Source organism: Gavialis gangeticus, unplaced genomic scaffold, assembly GCF_001723915.1.
Source record: "Gavialis gangeticus isolate Ggan-Ray unplaced genomic scaffold, GavGan_comp1, whole genome shotgun sequence".
NCBI classification, from domain to species: domain Eukaryota; kingdom Metazoa; phylum Chordata; order Crocodylia; family Gavialidae; genus Gavialis; species Gavialis gangeticus.
Window position 1 is genome coordinate 176,591,215 of NW_017729024.1, and position 18,101 is coordinate 176,609,315.

Here is an 18,101-nt window from a genome sequence, read left to right on the forward strand (position 1 = left end):
TCCCGTTACGCCCTTGTACAAAAGGTGACCGCAGGGACACAGGACAGGTCTCATCTCTGGGCAAACCGTGCACCTGCCCAACATGGCAGAGTCGAAGGGGTAGCATTTCTGGAGCTGATCAGTGACTTCAGCAGTTTCTAATGGGTCAACGTGGTTAGTGACATGAATGATTCATAGATGTAGGGTCAGAAGGGACCTCAGTAGGTCATCGGGTCTGACCCCCTGCCTTGGGCAGGAAACAGAGCTGGGGTCAGATGACCCCAGCCAGGTGCGTGTCCAGTCTCCTCTTGAAGATCCCCAGGGTAGGGGAGAGCACCACCTCCCTTGGAAGACCTTCAGTAGCCTTGTGGGAGATGCCACTGCTGCAGCCCCCTACAACTGCCACCAGGATCCAGGACCACCAGATCCCATCGCCACCAGAATGTGGCAATGCCAAATTGGATGGGGCCCGCGCTCAGGCTGGCCCTGCCCTATCCCTGAGTACTGCTCCTCTCCCCCTGCCCCTTCCCCACGCGCCACCCTGCTTCCCATTGCCGGCACCCCCTTTAATGTTGTGCCCGGGGCTCGTGCCCTGGTTGTCCACCGCTAGTTGTGCTCCTGGCATGGGTAAGCTGACACACAAGAGTCGCTGGAAAGCAGTGCGTGCGCTTAGGGAATTTCTCAGGATAAGTGGAAACAGTACGAAGAAAAGGAGAAAACGGGATAAACTGCAGATGACAGGATTGCAGAAGTGGCAGACGGGTACACTTATCTCAGTGCACGGGCACCCTCCCCAGTACAACTCACACGCAGCGTGGCAGGAGAATGGGTGCTACTGGCATCAACTCCCATTCAAGCCACCGTCCACTGCTGCAGCACTGTGAATGGCCTCGGGTGTAAAGGAGAAGCTGTCCGCCTATGTTCTCCATCGGCTTCCAAGTTGTGCAGACGTTTCCCCTGGTCATTTCTTTCCATTGCCTTTTTTTGTTAAAAGTCTTCCAGTTTTAGTGGAGATCAGCAATGAACAGACCGCAGAGTCTAGCAATGCTCTTTGACTCCTGAAGCAGCAGCCAGCAAGGGGGCCAGGCCTCCGCATGCTGGTGGCTTTCAGTGTGGCTGCAGTATCCTTCCCACGGGACTGAGAGACCCGAGTTCGACTCTTGCCTCTACCCCTCTATGACCTTAACAGAGTCTCCTTACTACCTTTAAAAAGCCATGTGCTTAATATTCTTGATATCCCAGTTCTATTTGTATAAAACTGAGACTAATGCTATGGGGCAGGGGCTGACTCTTAGGACATAACTACATCAGAACAACCTCTGCCCTTCTCGTTAAGTCCGCACAGCTGCAAGAGAAAAGCCCTTAGTGGTAAAGCAGATTTTGCCCACAGACCGCATAGCTAAACTGACAAAAACCCTCAAGTCCTCACCAGAGCTCTGTCTGCACCAGGGGTCTTGCCAGTTGTAGCTACGTTGGCCTGGGTGTGTGTGTGATTCATTCAATGTCTAGCTGACACTGCTACGCTGGTGAAACCTGGAGGGTAGACCTGGCCTTACTGTGTGTGTATAGCACCTGGCACAGATTCACAGAAGTTTAGGGGTAGAAGGGACCTCGTGGGATCATCGGGTCCAGCCCCTCTTGCTCTGGGCAGGAAAGACTTCTGGGGTCAAATAACCCCAACAAGGTGCGCGCCCAGTCTCCTTTTGAAGCTCTCCAGGGTAGGTGCCTGCACCAGCCCTGCTGGGAGTCTACTCCAGAGTCTGGTCACATGAACCCTAAAGAAGATTTTCCTTATATCCAGTCTGAAACCTTGTTCTTCTAGGAGTTTATGACTGTTGCTCCTGATTTTGCCTGGGGGTGCTTTGGTGAATAATTGTTCACCTAGCCCCTGGTGCTCTCCCCTGATAGATTTGTAAGCTGCCACCAAATCTCCCCGAAGTCTTCTCTTTTCTAGGCTGAACAGTCCCATATCCATCAGCCTTTTCGCATATGGCTTGCTCTTTGGGCCTCTAATCATACACGTGGCTCTTCTCTGGACTCTCAAGCTTCTCCACATTGGACCCCCATCTTGGATAGGGCTCCGGGTGCTAATGCAATAACATAGTTCATAGTTCCAGGTGCTAATGCAATAATAGTTCAGCCAGGCTTTCAGGTCCTGCTTGACCCATCGCTAAGGATTTTACTCTTTGGATCAATACCAGACTCATTTTCCTCTCCATATTCTTAAGTTTCCTCCTACTGCAGAAATGCATCAAGTTCCAGAAACAACAATAATAGCAAGAGTGCCACAAACTGCTTACCCTGCCTCTCTGCTTGCTCACTGCCCAGGAAGGGTGTCCCCTTCTGTGAACTGGCATTAAGTCTGTCTGCCTGATGACTGCACCCCTCAGCTGTGCTTGAGCGACCAGTCATTTCAGAGTGAAGAATGTTGCATCCATGCAATGAAATCACTTTAAAATCTCATTGCATCCATGCAATGAAATCATGCATTGTATCCATGCAATGAAATCACTTTAAAATCTCCCCTCAAGTTCAACCAATGCCACTAAGTATGTCTGCTGCCTCTGGGGTCACCCACAAGCCACTGCTGAGAAACAAGCCCTGCTCAATCAGTCTTGATCTGTACATGATATGGACTGAAGAAACAGCCTGTGGTCATTAATACAGTGGTGCGGTGAGTGCCCAGGGCCACTGTTAGGAGCCCACCTGAGACCAAGACCCTGAAAACATACCTGGGCACATGTCAGAAAACGGCACCTGCAGAGCAGCAACAGGTGGGCAGGCAGGGCTTCTTTCCCAGCAGCAGCCTCAGGATTGCCATAGAGGTGGTAGGCATGCCGTCTGCCATGCACACGAGCCATCTTTCACCGTGCTGAAGCCAAGTGGGGGTAGAGTGCTGAATAAGGATGGATCTTGGACACTTTCAAGGACCTTGACCAAGGCCCCAAGAATTCCCCAGCATGACAAGGAAACTGAGGCAGGGCAATGCATGTAGGGATTCATATTTTTATAGAGATCTATATATTAGTGGTTCTATGTAAGGAAAGAGTAATTCTTTGTTAGAAAACCTGGGCAAAGCCTGTCTCTGTGTGTGCATTATATGCCACAGCTGTCCCATAATCCTGGAGAGTTCAATGGTAAACCCAGAGTGCCTACAAGCCTGGTGCTCCAGGAAAAGGTGCAGATAGGCCACTGAAGGTTCAGCACTGGACCTAGGGCAGCTGGACTGGGGGGGCCCTGAAGGGGAGGGGGGAACAGATTAAGAACCTGTGCCCTGTAAGTGTGCCAGAAAGGCCAAAAGAGTGAACAGCACTACAGCTCATCACTTAGAAGAAGGGAGAAGATAAACAGTTTATCCTTCCATGAAAGGTAGGGGATGTGCACCCTGGGCAATGACTGCAGACCAACCAGCACAAAATAAATCCCTGCTCACCTTTTGCTCCTTGGTAAGTCGTTTCTTTACCTGTACCTTTATTCCCCTTCTCATACGCTACAAACAAATGTCACATTTGGTCCGGGAGAAACCATTTTCTCTTGGCACACATTCAGACATCCATGTCCACTGTCCCGAGACAAGCCCTAAAATGGTTCACAGGATAAGAAGTGGTAATAGTTTGCCCCGGGACATTGCAAAGTGAGACTGAATGGTGATCTTGGGATCACATCATTGAATAAGTGGCAGAAAAGCTGCAATGCATTCAGACTGGAAGGGTGACGTGTACACACCAATCCCAGAACTTTTCTGTTCTGAGACAAACACATGTACAACTAGTCCCAGGACAAATGCAACGTCTGTTCCTAGCCATACAAGAATGAGCTATACAGCTGTAAATTAGGGCTGTGCAAAATTTTGCTATCCGTTTTGTTTTGACACTGTTTTGACTCATTTCGAGGTCAAAACAGCAAAATTTAAATGAAACAAAGGCCTTGAAACAAAATGAGGCTAGTTGAAATGTTTCAGAAGTTGAAACGTCTCGACCATAGCACTTGCGATGGATGCCAGTCCAGCTGGGTTGACTTCCCGTGCCCTGCCCAATCCAGTGCTGGGGATGGGAAATCAGCCCAGCTGGGCTGACTTCCCGTCCCTGGCCGATCTAGTGAAACATCGAAACAGAGTCGAAACAGCCTCACTGTTTCGATGAAGCAAAACAGAACAGCTGTTTCGAATTGAAATGAAATTCGATACAAAACACTGTTCTGTCGAAACCTTGACACTGAAGGCAAGATGGTACGGTGCTGTTTTGCACAGCCCTACTATAAATGCTTTTATAGTGGCATCACTGGGTATACCCAAGTGGAGGTTGTTACCACTTTAACTGGTGCAAGTTCTCATTGTAGATACAGAAATTACATGGGGCTGCACCTCAGGCTGTGGTTGACAGAAAGCCTGCTTTGTCAGTAAACTCTCCCTTTCGAAAACAGGACCTTGGCTCCCCAATCACTTACATACATTTGAAAATGTTATCCTCATCTCCCTTGCTTTTTGTGGAATACTTTATCACTGTTGTTAACTCTTATGAAATTCTTGCCACTCTCACAATAGCCAGAGCTTCCCTTAGTCCCAGCTCTCAGAGATAGCTCCTCATGTGGGACTCTCAGCCTCTTTGTAGAAGATAATTAACTCCCATGGTTGTAGAGAAGAGATTGAAAATGCAAACCCTAAAGAAGCAAAAAACAGAAGATGAATAAAAGGTGTCTCAAAATATTTTCTGAAAGCTTGTCAGTTTTAAGCAAACCTCATAATTTTACTGAGTGTGTTTTCTACGTTTGGGGTTGTCAAAAACTGCTTGCCGGACAATGGGAGAACTGCTGGAGGATTTCCATGTCACCAATATAACACAATTGGAAACCCATTGAGAGGAGCAAGGATGCAGACTCTGTCGTAAACACCTCATTAAGGCTTGGTCTAAACCAGGAGTGAACAAACCGCAGTACCCATGCCACAACTGGCGCCGGTAGCTTCTGTGCATTGCATACAACAAATCGGGGAGGGGGTAGGCAGCACAGCAACTGATAGAGCAACAAGTGGAAAGCAGAGCAGCAGATCCAGCAGCCAGCACAGGACAGGAAGCCAAAAGCAGAACATCAGATCACGCAGGGGAAGGCACAGGGCTGATTTGTGACACCTACCCAAAAGGTTGGTTCCCCCTTGCCTAATCTATGGGGTTCTGCCACTAACTAAAGCAGCAGGGCTATGGGGTCTTCTCTGGTGGAGGTGGGTCTGCCCCAGAGTTTTGCTGGTATGTCAGCTATGGGGCATGCTTTATTCACATGCCCGCTGTGAAGAGACAAGACCTAACTCAAATGCCCAGTAAGCAGTATGGAGAAAAGCTCATAAAAAAAAATCTCCCAAACATTTAATTAAAGATCTGAAATAACATGTAAGACTTCCAAGAAGGCACCCCACAAAACCATAATAGATCAGCTTTGAAGTCTTCATACATCTACAGAGCAAGCCAAAGAGGAATTTTGCCTTGCTATACCTACATCGATGGCGTTACATCGCTGCAACCCTCTAACGTAGGCTCCTGTTCCAGTGAAAAGGCGGCTGCCATTGCACCAGTACTGGGTTTCACAGGGCAACCCACCGATGCCCTTAAAGACCAAATCTTGCTCCTGTTGACATCAGTAACAAGACTCCCATTAACATCAAGATCTGAGCCATTGCTCATGAGGAGTCCTTGGCTTTATCTGTCTTGTAGGAAGGCATCAAGGAGGAGGAACTAACCTTTGAAATCCCTTTATGAGGCCATGCAAAGGAGCCTGCCTGGAACCGCCTTGTTGTTTAGGGCACGAGCTGCCTGCCTGCATTTGCATCGCCTCTCTCATGTCTGGGCTCAGCTCTGTCGCCTTTTGCATTTCAGCCCTGAGTTGTTTCTCCCGTCTCTGTGCATCCAGCCACTTGTGAATCATCTGTGCTTTGGGGAGCTGACTCAGACTTGTGCTGGGGGTGGTGGTTGATCTTTTCAGCTGCCTCAGAACCTGTTGGATTTCCTTAGTGAACTGGGAGGAGGGTTTGCACCTCCTTGCTCTACATCTTTCAGTCTGGCATTTGCAGAACTTCTTCTTCAAATTTGATTTCGCTCTGTCGGTGACCCTCCAGGAGACCTGCACGAGAGTCATGCGCTCGGCCCCAGGGGTGCTTGCAAGCACAAGCCATCAAATAAACTGGCCCTCAGGAATTTCACAGGGGTTCAAAACTGTCCCTGCAATGCCTTGGCGGATGTCATCTGGGAACCAGCGACGCCCTTAGTGGTTGGGAGGTTGCTTGGGGGCGTTAGGCTGGAGGGGAGGGAAGGTTTCTGGAAGAAATGGGGAGGAGAGTGGCACAGAGCTATTGGCTCTGAACCCCCAAGGGTCGCTCACACAGGAGCCGGGGCATTCACTTCTGAGCAGATCTCCTGTCTGTGTGCCAGCCGTGGGGAGGGATCATGAGACCAACCAGCTGTTGGGGGGATCTGAACCACCTACCCGGTGGGGGCTTCTCTGTGCAACACTAATTCAAGAATAATAATATTATTGTGGTGGTGAATAGATAGCAGTAATGATAAAGGGCTGGGGAGGGTCCTGTGCTCTTGGGGTGGTACCTGGGAAATAGCCCTAATCTGAGAAAGGGGACGCATGTGCTAACTTCGGTGCTGGGAATTGGACCATTGATTTCATAGCACTTGGTCCCTTCGAGTGCTGCCTCCACATCCCGCCCCAGGCCTTTCTCCGCCTCAGCCCCTCTTTCTGGTGACTTGCTTTCAAGGCAGGGAGACAGAATTGGAGCTCACAGATTTCAATACAGGAGTCGGGGCCTTGCTGCGTGAGCTCGAACAAGTCGCTCAAGCAGGGTCATGAGGGCGTCTCTCCTAGTCCGGGGCCTGCTGCTGAGGCAAGAGCCCTGCTCCCTCCCTCCTGCACATCCAACATCAGGAATTTGGCGGCACAAACAGCTCAGGACTGGCCCCAAGCGGCTCAAGGCAGATCCGAGGAGGGTCTCCCTAAACTGTGCTCAGGCTGCCTGTCTCAAAAGAGCCTCAGTAATGCAGACGTTAGGGGAGGGTGCACAGGTCTGCCTCTGGGCTGTTTACATTGACTAATTGGTGATCTCTGGTGCATCCCCACAGCAGCCAAGGAGGCAGAGTTTATTTTCTGGATGGTGGCTTCAGAGGGAAGCCATGTAGATCTATATGGCCTTATTTTCTGCAGGGCTTCATTTTGCACCTACAAAATGATCCAGCAATAGTGTAGCTGTGCCACGTAGGATGCCTGCCATGTGGATTCATTGCATCTACAAAACGATCCAGTAACGGTGGAGCTGTACCACGTAGGATGGCTGCCAGTGGATTTGGGGGTATCTGAAATTGCAGCGTGAGAGCCTGGGACAGAGGATGCTCGCTGGTTGTACTGCCATACGGGGTGTTTAGAAAGACTGAGTTCTGCCGGCTCAATCGGTATGGTTTTTGGAACGATTGAGTTCTGCTCAATTGATACCATTTGGGACCGGTCTGGCTGATTTGACCTGGAACACGAAATATATTAATAAATGAAAAAAAACGCTGTACCTCCGAGGATGTGGGGAGGATTAATCCATTAGTGGTTCTGAGACGCTCTGATTTTAGGGTGACAGGAGCCATATGAGGAAACACAAACACAGCGCTGTCTGCTTTATTTAAAATGAGATGACAGTGTTATCTCATTAACAAAGTCTTTGCTTGGGGAACTCTTTTATTTGGCCAATACCAGATCACCTGCCAGGATTAATTAGTCAGACACATCCTGCATTTTGTTTCTTCTTGCTCGTGCTTTCTTGCAGACAGCTGAGATGACTTCGTTGGCAACCAACCACAATAGTAACCCTTTCCCCTCCTTCCCCCGCAAATATTTTGATTGCAAAAAAGAAGCCTGGAACTAAAGTGTGATTTATGGGAGTGCAATCCAGTTTACTTTTAATCCTCAGGCCATGCTCAAAAGAAGCCCTTTTTTTTTCTCTTCTGTAAGTGATTACATCGCCGGTATTCAAGTAAGAGCAACGTGATAGGGAATAGTCCCTCAAAGACAGCTGCAAGCTCGCTAACATATCCCACTGTTCAAGGAACATAAAGAAATTAGATTCTGAGCTGTGAGAAAGCGCTGGGCAATCTATTTGAAATCTGTCCCAACAAAGTATCCACTTTCAGCCATAAAGAGAGCCTCTCTGTGCAGACCGGCTATTTGCTCTTTGTCTTACTCGGGAGCGGCCAGTTTTGAGAGGATAGATGGATCCCTGTCGTGTCATATAATCCCGCTCCCTTCCCCCGTCCCCGCAGCCGGCACTCCTTCGTCCCCAAAGGCCGGGTGTGTGCGGCCTTCTCCCTTTCACACACGGCAGAGGCAACGGCTCCTTGAGCTGGCTCTGCCCGTTTCCCCTTTCGGCGGAGACAGGTGGGCAGGGAGTCACATGAAGTAGCAGGGGAAGGCCTGGCAGGATGCTCAGCGTCTGGGGTGTTGTCCGGAGGGAGCTACTGTAAGGGATTTCCCTCGACAGATCCCTTTCTTCCTCCTCCCTCCTTCTCTTGCCGTGTATTTCCACGTGCACAGGCAGAAGGGGGGCTGAGCACGCCGCGGAGGCTGCTGCCGATGCACAAAGATCAATTCTGCGTTTTCAAAGCAAGCTGATGGCCCCGATGCAGTTGCCCCAGGAGGGACCAGGCAGCAGTCGCTGCTGCTGCAGCTCGGCAGGCTGCTCCCTAGGGTGTCGTGACCCCACTCCCCAAGCTGATGTGGAAGGGGCAGGGACTCGCCCTCCTGGCTGCCCTTCTCCATCCACCAGTGGGTGACTTGCTGTCAATGGTGGGAGCTGCAGAAGAAAAGCAGCCTCACGCTGCTGTTGCAGGGTGTCCGCACTCAGCCACACACGGCTGCTGGAAGTACAGCTGAGCAAGGTGCACAACCATCCAGCCCTGAGCCAGACTCGACCTTTTATTTCAGACGAGGTCTCTGGGGAGAGCTTGGGCTAGATGACCTCTTGAGGTGCCTTCCAGACTTACTTCTCTATGAATGAAGCGCTGAGAGCATGGTATGCACACCCCTGGTGCAGCGCAGCACAACAGGGCTGCTGCCTGGGCAGCAATGGGTGAATGCCCGCCCGTTAAAGGTGCGACACCACGCAACACAAGAGCCACCGTGCAGTTAACAGTCCTCTCAGCTGCTCTGCCTTGAGGGGTACCTTCCTCTTTGCCTCCACTCCCTGTCCCCCATTCTTGGGAAGCACCCTGCCGGGACCAAGAGCATCAGCAGCTGGCTAGGAGGGCAGTGTGGAGAGATTCCCCCCCCCAGCAGCTCAGAGACCCTGCTTTTCTCTGCCCTTCCCTCCAGAAACCAAAGACTTGGTCCTCGGGAGGAATCTCCACTGGATATTTCTGAGAAGGGGAAAGGAGAGGAGACAAAGAGAGGAATCTGGGCCTTTGCTGGATTTATCACTGGGGAGTAAGAAGTGGAGCAGTCCTAGCTCTAACTACACCCCCCCGTAACAGGTCACGTAACAGCTTTTATTAATTGACACAGGGCACGGCCACACGAGATGCTAACCGTGCAGTCGTCTAATAACACCGCGCAGGAGCGTGCCAGGCAAAAACCGTGCACTGCACAGTAGTATTCGGCTACTGCACAGTAAGCATCACTAACAACCCATGTGCCGGGGTTACCTTGTGTTGATTTAATACTTGATCAGCCGAGTACTAAATTTAATGCACAGTAACTAGGGCGCATTAATGAATGTGTAAACGCACCCACAGAGAGGAAATGCCCTTAGCTTAGAGGTTCCCAAACTTTTTCTTATTGCATATCCCCTTCCAGATTTACCAGCCGCTCGGGTACCCCTACCAGCATATTTTAACCCTTAAATGCCAGTTGTTATTAATGAATGTTAATACTGTGTTGAATGAACGTTCATTATTATTAATGAAAATTAAATCTGCCATTACACAATGACTCTCCCCCAGAGATATTTTGCGTATTTGCAGGCATGCCACAGTTTGGGAACCCCTGCCTTAGATCACTCTGATTACAGAGGTGCTGTGCTGTGCTGTTTTCTCAGCAGCAGCTTGGGGTGTTTACCCCAAACGCCTTGACTAAACCCCGGTAAATATATTCTGGCTCTTTCCCTATGCTGCTTCTGCTGGAAAAGGGCCCGGCTGATTACCTGAGGCTATAAATGCCCTCTACTACTACTGGAGTCAACCAGAGTTGAGGGGAATGCATCCGCATCTCACAGCAGGTCTCTGCAGAATCAGGTCTGCTCTAAATTGATCCCAGACTCTGCTGACTGGGTTTCCTAAGGTAGCATGGGGGCAATTCAAGGCAGGTGATTCCCCAAGAAAGGCAGCAGAGCAAATGCCCCTGCCCTCCCGAAGTGGTGAATCCCATATGGATATTAATTGGCTTAGAGGTCTGTAAAGGCTATCCTGTCTTCTAGCAGAGGTCGGCCCATCCCATGCCCTTTCTTGTCTATAGGGTCCTGTTGGCCTAAGAGTATTGATGCATTCAGGGTTGCCATTTATGTTGTCATCTCTTGACCAATGGCTACCGACTCCTTCTCTCAAGCTTTTGGCCTCTTACCAGTAAGTGAGGCTGAGCTGTGATGTGCCTCGCCATCCATTCGCGTGTTTTACTTTGCTGCCTGACTTGCAGAACGTGGAGCGAAGCCGAGCGCGTGTCTGCATGGCAGCTCTTCGAGTCGGATCATCGTGATGTTTGAAAAGACCCTGATCCAGTCCCCGGGCAGATAACTGACCAGGCCAAAGGTGAAGTTCCTCCCAAAGGGAGGAACCACTAATGTCTAGAAAAGCAGTGGGGTACTTCCCTTGCAGCTATTTGGCCACAAACTTTTTAAAAACTTGAGTTAATGGTCTCACATAGATCAGAGGGGAAGTAAGATGGGAGGCGAGGGCGAGGGCACAACATCATTCTTATAGGGCAGCCAATGCATCACTGTCTTGAAGTTTCCAAGGGGCCCACACCAGTTCATTTGTCTGCAGAATATATTCATTCATGGCTGGTTGAAACTTGGGTGGTTAAAGATTTAGGGGAATCTTCTTGAACGGCTCCAAGCCAGTCAGAGCTCGTTGACCTTTCCCCCTCTAATTAAAATCCAGGTTCATTTTCTCTGGGGTAAAACAGAATAAAGCACCTGAGTTTAAAAAAAATGTTATCTTATTAATGAGGAACCAGTCACGTGGGTTAAGTAGTCAGCATAGATTACAACAGAAGAGAAAACAACAGACCTAAGGGAGGTTATATGAACATGCAGTTTACCATATCATGGACTTCATTGAAATGTTTAAAATAATATTCATTTCATTTGGAAAATAGCCATTTTTAATAGACATGTTCCAGCAAAATTGGATATTTAAAAAAAAAATCTGCGGACCTAGAAAACTCTATTTTTTTGGAAATTACTTGTTTTCTTCCAGCCCATTTTCTCTGCAGTTTTTCTTCCTCCTTTTTCATTGGGTTTTCCTTTCCTGCTCTCCGTATCAGACTCCCCTGCAGATCTCCAGCCTCTCCAGCTAATGTGCAAGTCTGAGTCAAGACTTCAAACCTGTTCTTTTTCATATGTTTTGAAATGAAATTAAACCAGGCTGTAAGGTTCAGTCTTCCTATAAAATGCCTTTCCAAATATCAGTGGATGTGATTATGCTACCAGTGACATCATCATGTGTTACTGAGGAATCATTTACTGTTTGCCGAGTCAAGTATCAGAGGATAATCAAATGTCTCGCCAGTCATCTAGCAGACAGAAAAAGCAGGGATGTGTATTATTCATGTGTTTATCCTATATGCTAAACTGTTAGCATTGCAACTGATGATTTTATTTTGCTTTTCATCCAAATAGCACATCAGAGTTTATAAACTGATAACAAACTCAAAATCATCCTACTTTAAACCACAAAACCACATTCCCCCTATTGCAGCTTGCTCCTTTTTCCTGTCCAAGATCTAGAACACAAGACAAGTTTGAGTGTTTCGACCAGTTCTGAGCTGTGCCTGACTGGGCCATATTGGGTTCACTATTTTTTGCTCAAATTTTCTGAAATGGTTCACTTCTGTCTTGGCAGACCATAGAAAATCTCAGCCTTAAAGAGCAGGCTTTGATAAAGTTATAAGAAATGGAAAAAGAGGCTCAATATGAAGTTGGAACTCAAATATCTGCCCTTACACAAGGCAAACCTTTAACGTGGTTTCACTTCCATTAGGCCATAGCTCTGGACAGAAGGTAAAGCATCCCAAGTCTAATTAAAATTACAAGGAAATTTTAGGTAGGAGGAACCTAAAGACCTAAAATGGAAGTTTGCCGGGGTCTCCAGAGTGACACATCTATTCTTGGAAAAATGAGACGGGATTTTAATTACCGTGAGAACTTGGAGATATTCTGAGGACTTGAGCGGCGTTACAAAACCATCTACAATGATTGAATAACGTCACCCACCAGTGCCTCGCGAGTATTTGACATCTTCACTTTGAAATCAATAAGTTCGAGAGTAGCGACACTGCTGACAATCGACAGCCGGGCTCTCCAGGTTGAATTGCCTCAAGCCATGAGCATCTGATGTGACATCTATTACCGATAGTATTGACACCATGCCCAAGCTAAGGGCACGTGATTTCAGCCAGTGCTTCGGGTTCAGAAAGTGCCACCATGTGGGAGAGAGCGCTCGGAGGTGTCCAAGTCACAAAGCTCCTCTGGAAGGAAACTGCAAGAGCATGTCCAAAGCACCATGCGAGAGCTGATGCCATGGAGATGAGCGTGTTATAAACGTATCGCGTCTGATTCTCCTTTCCTGCACAGCAGCATAATCCCATTGAATTTGGGCTGAAAGCAAGAAAAGACGCAGGGATCCTGGTAGCTGCAATGTCTAGATGACCTGGGGACTGCACCGTCCTGCAGGGCAGAAGCGAAGATCTGTGCTCAGTGGTTTTAAGAAATAAATGGCAGGCTTCTCTGCAGCAGAGGCACGCTGTTCAACCCTTGAATCACAGCCCAGCTGAACACTGGGAGCATTGAAGGTGGGCTTCAAAAGAGGCAAGGGGTTGTAGCTGCTGTTGAGATACCAAAGCCTTGACGTTGGGCACGCAGACTGCAGGGAGGTGGAAGAAGGAATATGAGGGCTAATTTTAACATAAGTCTGTGCCTTTGGCATCTGAATGACATTTAAAGCCATGCTGATAGATCATATTGCTTAGGGAAAGCATGTCCAGATTAAAAGCAGGGGGCTAGGGCAGACGGAGCCCAGCGAAATATCCAAGACAACTGATTCAGCAGAGGAGCTGAAGCTTGCACAGGACGCATGAACTGCTTGCAATTGGCCAGCAGGAAAGAGCAGTCCTACTCAGCCAACAGATGGCATCAGGCATTTGAGGAGAACCAAGTGCTCACATGTGTCAGAAGCAGCTGTGATGGATGATGAGATGGACAAATGTTGAAGGCAGCTTGCTAGCAAGAGGCCGCTGACAACCAGGCCCCAGCCTGTCCTGAGCACGTTGCTAGAGCCAGGCTTTAAACACTGGAGGAGGGGATGGTTGCTGCTTGTCCCATATTTACTTGCAAACCACATGCACCTTTCTGCCCCAAATCAGCCCTTCAAAATAGGGGCGCATGTCTTCAGGAGCAGAGCTGAGTCTTCTCCTCTGGAACAGAAGCAGGGAAACACAGCGCTGTCATGACTGCCACTACTTTCTGGCTCAGCAAACAGCTGGGGCAGGGTCCAGTGTCACCGCTGCATGGGCTGAGCATGGTAGCTTGTGCCTCGAACAGCACTTGAGCTGGCACAGGGCACGTGAGCTGCTCCATGCAGCGTGTAGTATCTTGATGAGGCTTGTGGTGTGGAAACAGCACTTGATCATTACAAGTACTTATGCACACAACCACTGGCGATGCGTTGGGGGTGCACACGAGTGCACTTTCACCCCCAGAGATTGGCGGTGCACCCCCTGAGACCTGCGGGCAGTCACTGCTCGCCACCCTCCCTCCCCCACCACTGGCACCATCGGCAGAGTCTGCAGCCGGTCCCCACCCTTGTGGCCGATGTCAGTGTGGCCTCTGGGCGGTCCCCGCTTGCTGCCTCCATGCCCCCACCGCCAACACAGCTGTCGCCGTCTGCAGGTGTCGCCGTGCCCGCCCCCCCAGCCTCGGGAGGCACAAGGCGCTCATGCACACAACTACTTGCAGTCAAGAAGGAGAAGTCGTGCTACTGCCCTGACAAGTGTCTAGAGCAGGGGTGGCCCACCTGCGGCTCCGGAGCCACGTGCAGCTCTTCAGAAGTTGATATTAAATCTGACCGAGTGGAAGCTGGTCACCGAGCACTTGTGTAAAGATTCAAAGAGATGCATATTCACTTCTGAAGAGCCGCGTGTGGCTCCGGAGCTGCAGGTTGGCCACCCCTGGTCTCCAGCCTTGCCTTGTTGCTGTCTTGCCACACCAGGAAGTTCCTATTGTGTCACCCAGACTAGGATGCCACATTTGCTGGACCCTCTCGTGTTCGTGTCCAGGAGGAGTTACTCAGTGTCACACAATCAGTCGTGACTCTGGAGAAATCTTTTCCTCTCCGTGCTGCCTTCCAAAAAACAAAGTGCATTTGTTCTTTGGGGGAATAGGGAGAAAATACGGTATTCTGTTTGCCCTGCAGAGGCACATGCTGAGTTGGGGTCAGGGCCGGACACAGGCATGGGTGGCCGCCCAGCGCCTGGCCAGAAACAGTGATTTTTTAGTTATTATTATCATGATCTCTGGCAAAGGGGGGCTCGGTACAAAAAGTTTGCTCAGGGCTGCCAGGAGTCTGGGTATGGTGCTAGTTGGGGTCCTATGTGCTAGAGGCTGTACAAATGCAGAGAGAGAGGGAGAGAGACCCCTTGAAGAGTTTTTTTTATCTAAACTGACTAAGGTAGGAGGGCAAACAGAAGTCTGGAGAGAGGAAGTATTGTTCCCTGGGGCATATGGTGCATCGGGCCAGAGTGAGGCCCAGAGTCCTGGCTCCATGAACACCGGCACAGCTGGAAACCCCCAGCACCCACAGGCTTGAGCCAGAAAAAAGCTGCAAATCTGGGCCGGATTCTTTGTATTCTCTAGGTCCATCCCTACTGCAGGTCCATCCCTGCTGATTTCAGCCAAGTTGCCCCTGCTCGTACCAGCAGGGAACCTGATGGTGGGATTTTAGTGGAGCAGGACCAGGGGGACACAGCATACATCACGAGAGAGCCTCATCGCGTCAGGTTGTCAGCATCAATCCCGGACTAAGCATCTTTGGTGAAGGCTGGATGAATTTCTCGTGACCGTCTAGGATCTAAGATGCTTCTCTGCTGTGTTAACTTTTTGCCCCCCACCTTTTTCCCCCCAGGTTTTGAGCATTTACTTAATCTGGCCTTGGCATGTTTGTCAGAAGGAGAGCGAGTTTCAAGAGGAACTTTGACTCTCGTCTGTTTAACTTGCCAGTAATAAACTCACTGGTCAGGGTGTCATAAACTAGCCCTTTCAAGTCTCCTGTAGACAGAAGGACACAGCTGCATTTCCAATTAGTCTGTAGCCTGCTGCAGCGAGAACAAAAATAAAAATCTCTAACCACTGCCAGAGATGACCTGAGTCTTCCTGCAAGTCGCATCAGGATTATTCCTCAGAAGGGAATTTGCCATGGAGAAGAGGGGGAAAGATAGGGTTAGATTCACCCTGTGACACTGTCCCTCTTCTGTCTGCATTGGCCAGAAGTGGTGAACCCTACGGGAAAGATTAAATGGACACCAGTTGGACATCATTTCAGAGCACACAAAACCCCTGGCAGGACATTTCCAGCCCCTGGACACGTCATCCCTGACTTCTGAACAGTTGTCCATACAAAACAGAACTTTAAAAACCAACTTAATGCAAAATTGTGGGAGAAGAAATTGTCCACAGACGGGACTGTCTTCATAAAGGTCTCAATGGAAACTCTGGGTTTTTATTTTTTATTCCAGCTGTCTATTCCTGTTTCTTGATGTATTAATTGCTCTGATTTTCCTTACTGACCTTTTCATCCCAGCTTTTGCCTCTTGCGACAGTGTCCTCTTCCCTGTCTCCTTCTTTTGTAGTTCAATTCCTCTCCATTTGAAACACTTTCTTTTTTTGCGAGTCCATTGCTAGCATCTGACAAAGTAGGCTGTTGCCTATGAAAGCTCATGCCTCTTTGAACCAGTTCATCTCTAAGGTGCCGCTCTGCCCTACTTTCTCCTTGACTTCAGACTAACACCGCTAGCCACCCCTAATAACATGGCTAAAGACTTCTCCCTTCTGCCAGGGTTGTGTAATAAGTTAACATTATAAGCCTATAGTGGCTGTCTCAGGACATTATGGCTGGCTGCCATACAGAGCATCACCGAAGCAGCAGGTAACACAATTGAAAATCTTGCTCCAAAAAATCTCTTGTTGTCCGCACCATCTTATAGGAAATAATGGAGAGGTGAGAGCTGGGTTTTTAATATAAAAAGCATGATGGGTTTCTTTTTGTTTTGTTTTAAATAAGAAAACAGGGCAGGTGGTCAGACTTGAAGATCTACTTAGGTCCTTTCTGACTCTACGTCTATGAATCTATGAAGGTCCATGCTTCCCTCCTCTACCCCAACCAGATCCTTTCAGGTCTCTTTTTTGTGTTATGTATTGGACCAAGGGGACAAACCTAACGTTACTTTTCTGATCAATTTGCCTTTATCATACAGACTTGGAAAGGAAAATCAAGCCAATCAATCACAAACAGGTAGCGTGTGAAGCACTGAACATTAGGAACCAACCCTGGTTTCTCTTGAGATGCGAATTTTCTGTACAGAAATGGCATGGAAATGCGAAAAGCAGAATCAGCCTCCCTTCATCTAAATTGAGCAGCTATAAAAAGGCAAACAAGGGGTTGGAAGCAGTTGTCTCTGCAGTCATCAGATCTGCTTAATCCATTTCACGCTGGGAGCTGGCATTTGCATTAGTGCTAACGTTGAGCATGCTGGAGATACAGAGCAGGACAGAAAAGGGTTAATCAGATTCAGGTTGCAAGCTGACATTTTCATTTTGGATCAGAAAAGTGTAATAATCCAGATTTACAAATCCATAGTACATATATGTTGTCAGACTAGGGCCAGCTTAAATCTTCCAGATGTACGCTATGGATAAAATAAGTGTGGATTAAAGAGGTTTCTGACTTATGAAAACTAGGGTATTAGAACAACTTAGGGCAAAGCACATCACAGAAAACAATATAGCCAAAAAAAAGTCAGTGGCCACATGCATATGGAGAACTGGAAATAAAATAAAATGAAAAAGTCATTCCCTACTGTTTCAGATTTGGGGACTCGCTATACCTACAAATTAATGGCACTGCCATGGGCACACTCATGGCCCCCCAATGTGCCAATTTATATATATACATCAGACCTTGAAGACTACTTCTTCCACAGGCACCCTCCAGTCCCCCTGGTATACATCAATGAAATCTTCATCATATGGACACATAGGCGGAGAGAGAAAATATTATTTGGGGGGCTGAGTGTGCGTGCATACATGTTGCAACACCAGGCTACCAGTGTACGTGCACACATGTTGCAACACCAGGATATCAGTGTAGTAGAGATTATCCACATTGCACAGGTGGGAAAAATACAGACTCAGTGGTACAGTGGGACAGAACACAGCTCCTTTTCTGACCTCTGTGAGAAGCGGTGTTTCCTCCAATACAGTAGAGCTCCTGAAGCCAGAAGACTGACTCCTGACCAGTATAGACCTTCCCAGTTGGTCAGAATTCCCGTTTTGGGGGAGTTGTTGATATTTTGACATCTGGTTTGTCAAAATATTATAATTCTTCCTATAACGGGAAATCCAGGAATGATCCAATCATCAGAAAAGGTGAAACACTTTGTTTTGACTTAAAATATATTTACAAGACTGGCCACAAGGTCTTATGACCCATTAGCTTTTATGACTTGACTGACTTCCACATCCTGTTTGTGCATCATCGTGACTGTAGTAGTCATTGAGTTCAATAAACACAGGGATAAAAGGAATGAGTAGAACTCAACACCATGTTAATTGTGGAGCAGTAGGCAACCTCTGCCGACCCTTTGTCTCTGTCTAACTAGCTACCTGCCTA

General features: G+C 48.5%; 1 long non-coding RNA gene across 1 annotated transcript in view; it reads left to right on the forward strand.

Annotated features, from left to right (window-relative positions):
• The window catches only part of LOC109298001, a 40,811-nt gene extending 25,022 nt beyond the window's left edge, over positions 1–15,789 (forward strand). Inside the window, exon 3 of the long non-coding RNA XR_002097486.1 lies at positions 15,339–15,789. This is a non-coding gene — a long non-coding RNA (uncharacterized LOC109298001). The remainder of the gene's footprint in view (positions 1–15,338) is intronic.
• Positions 15,790–18,101: the final 2,312 nt, after the last annotated feature.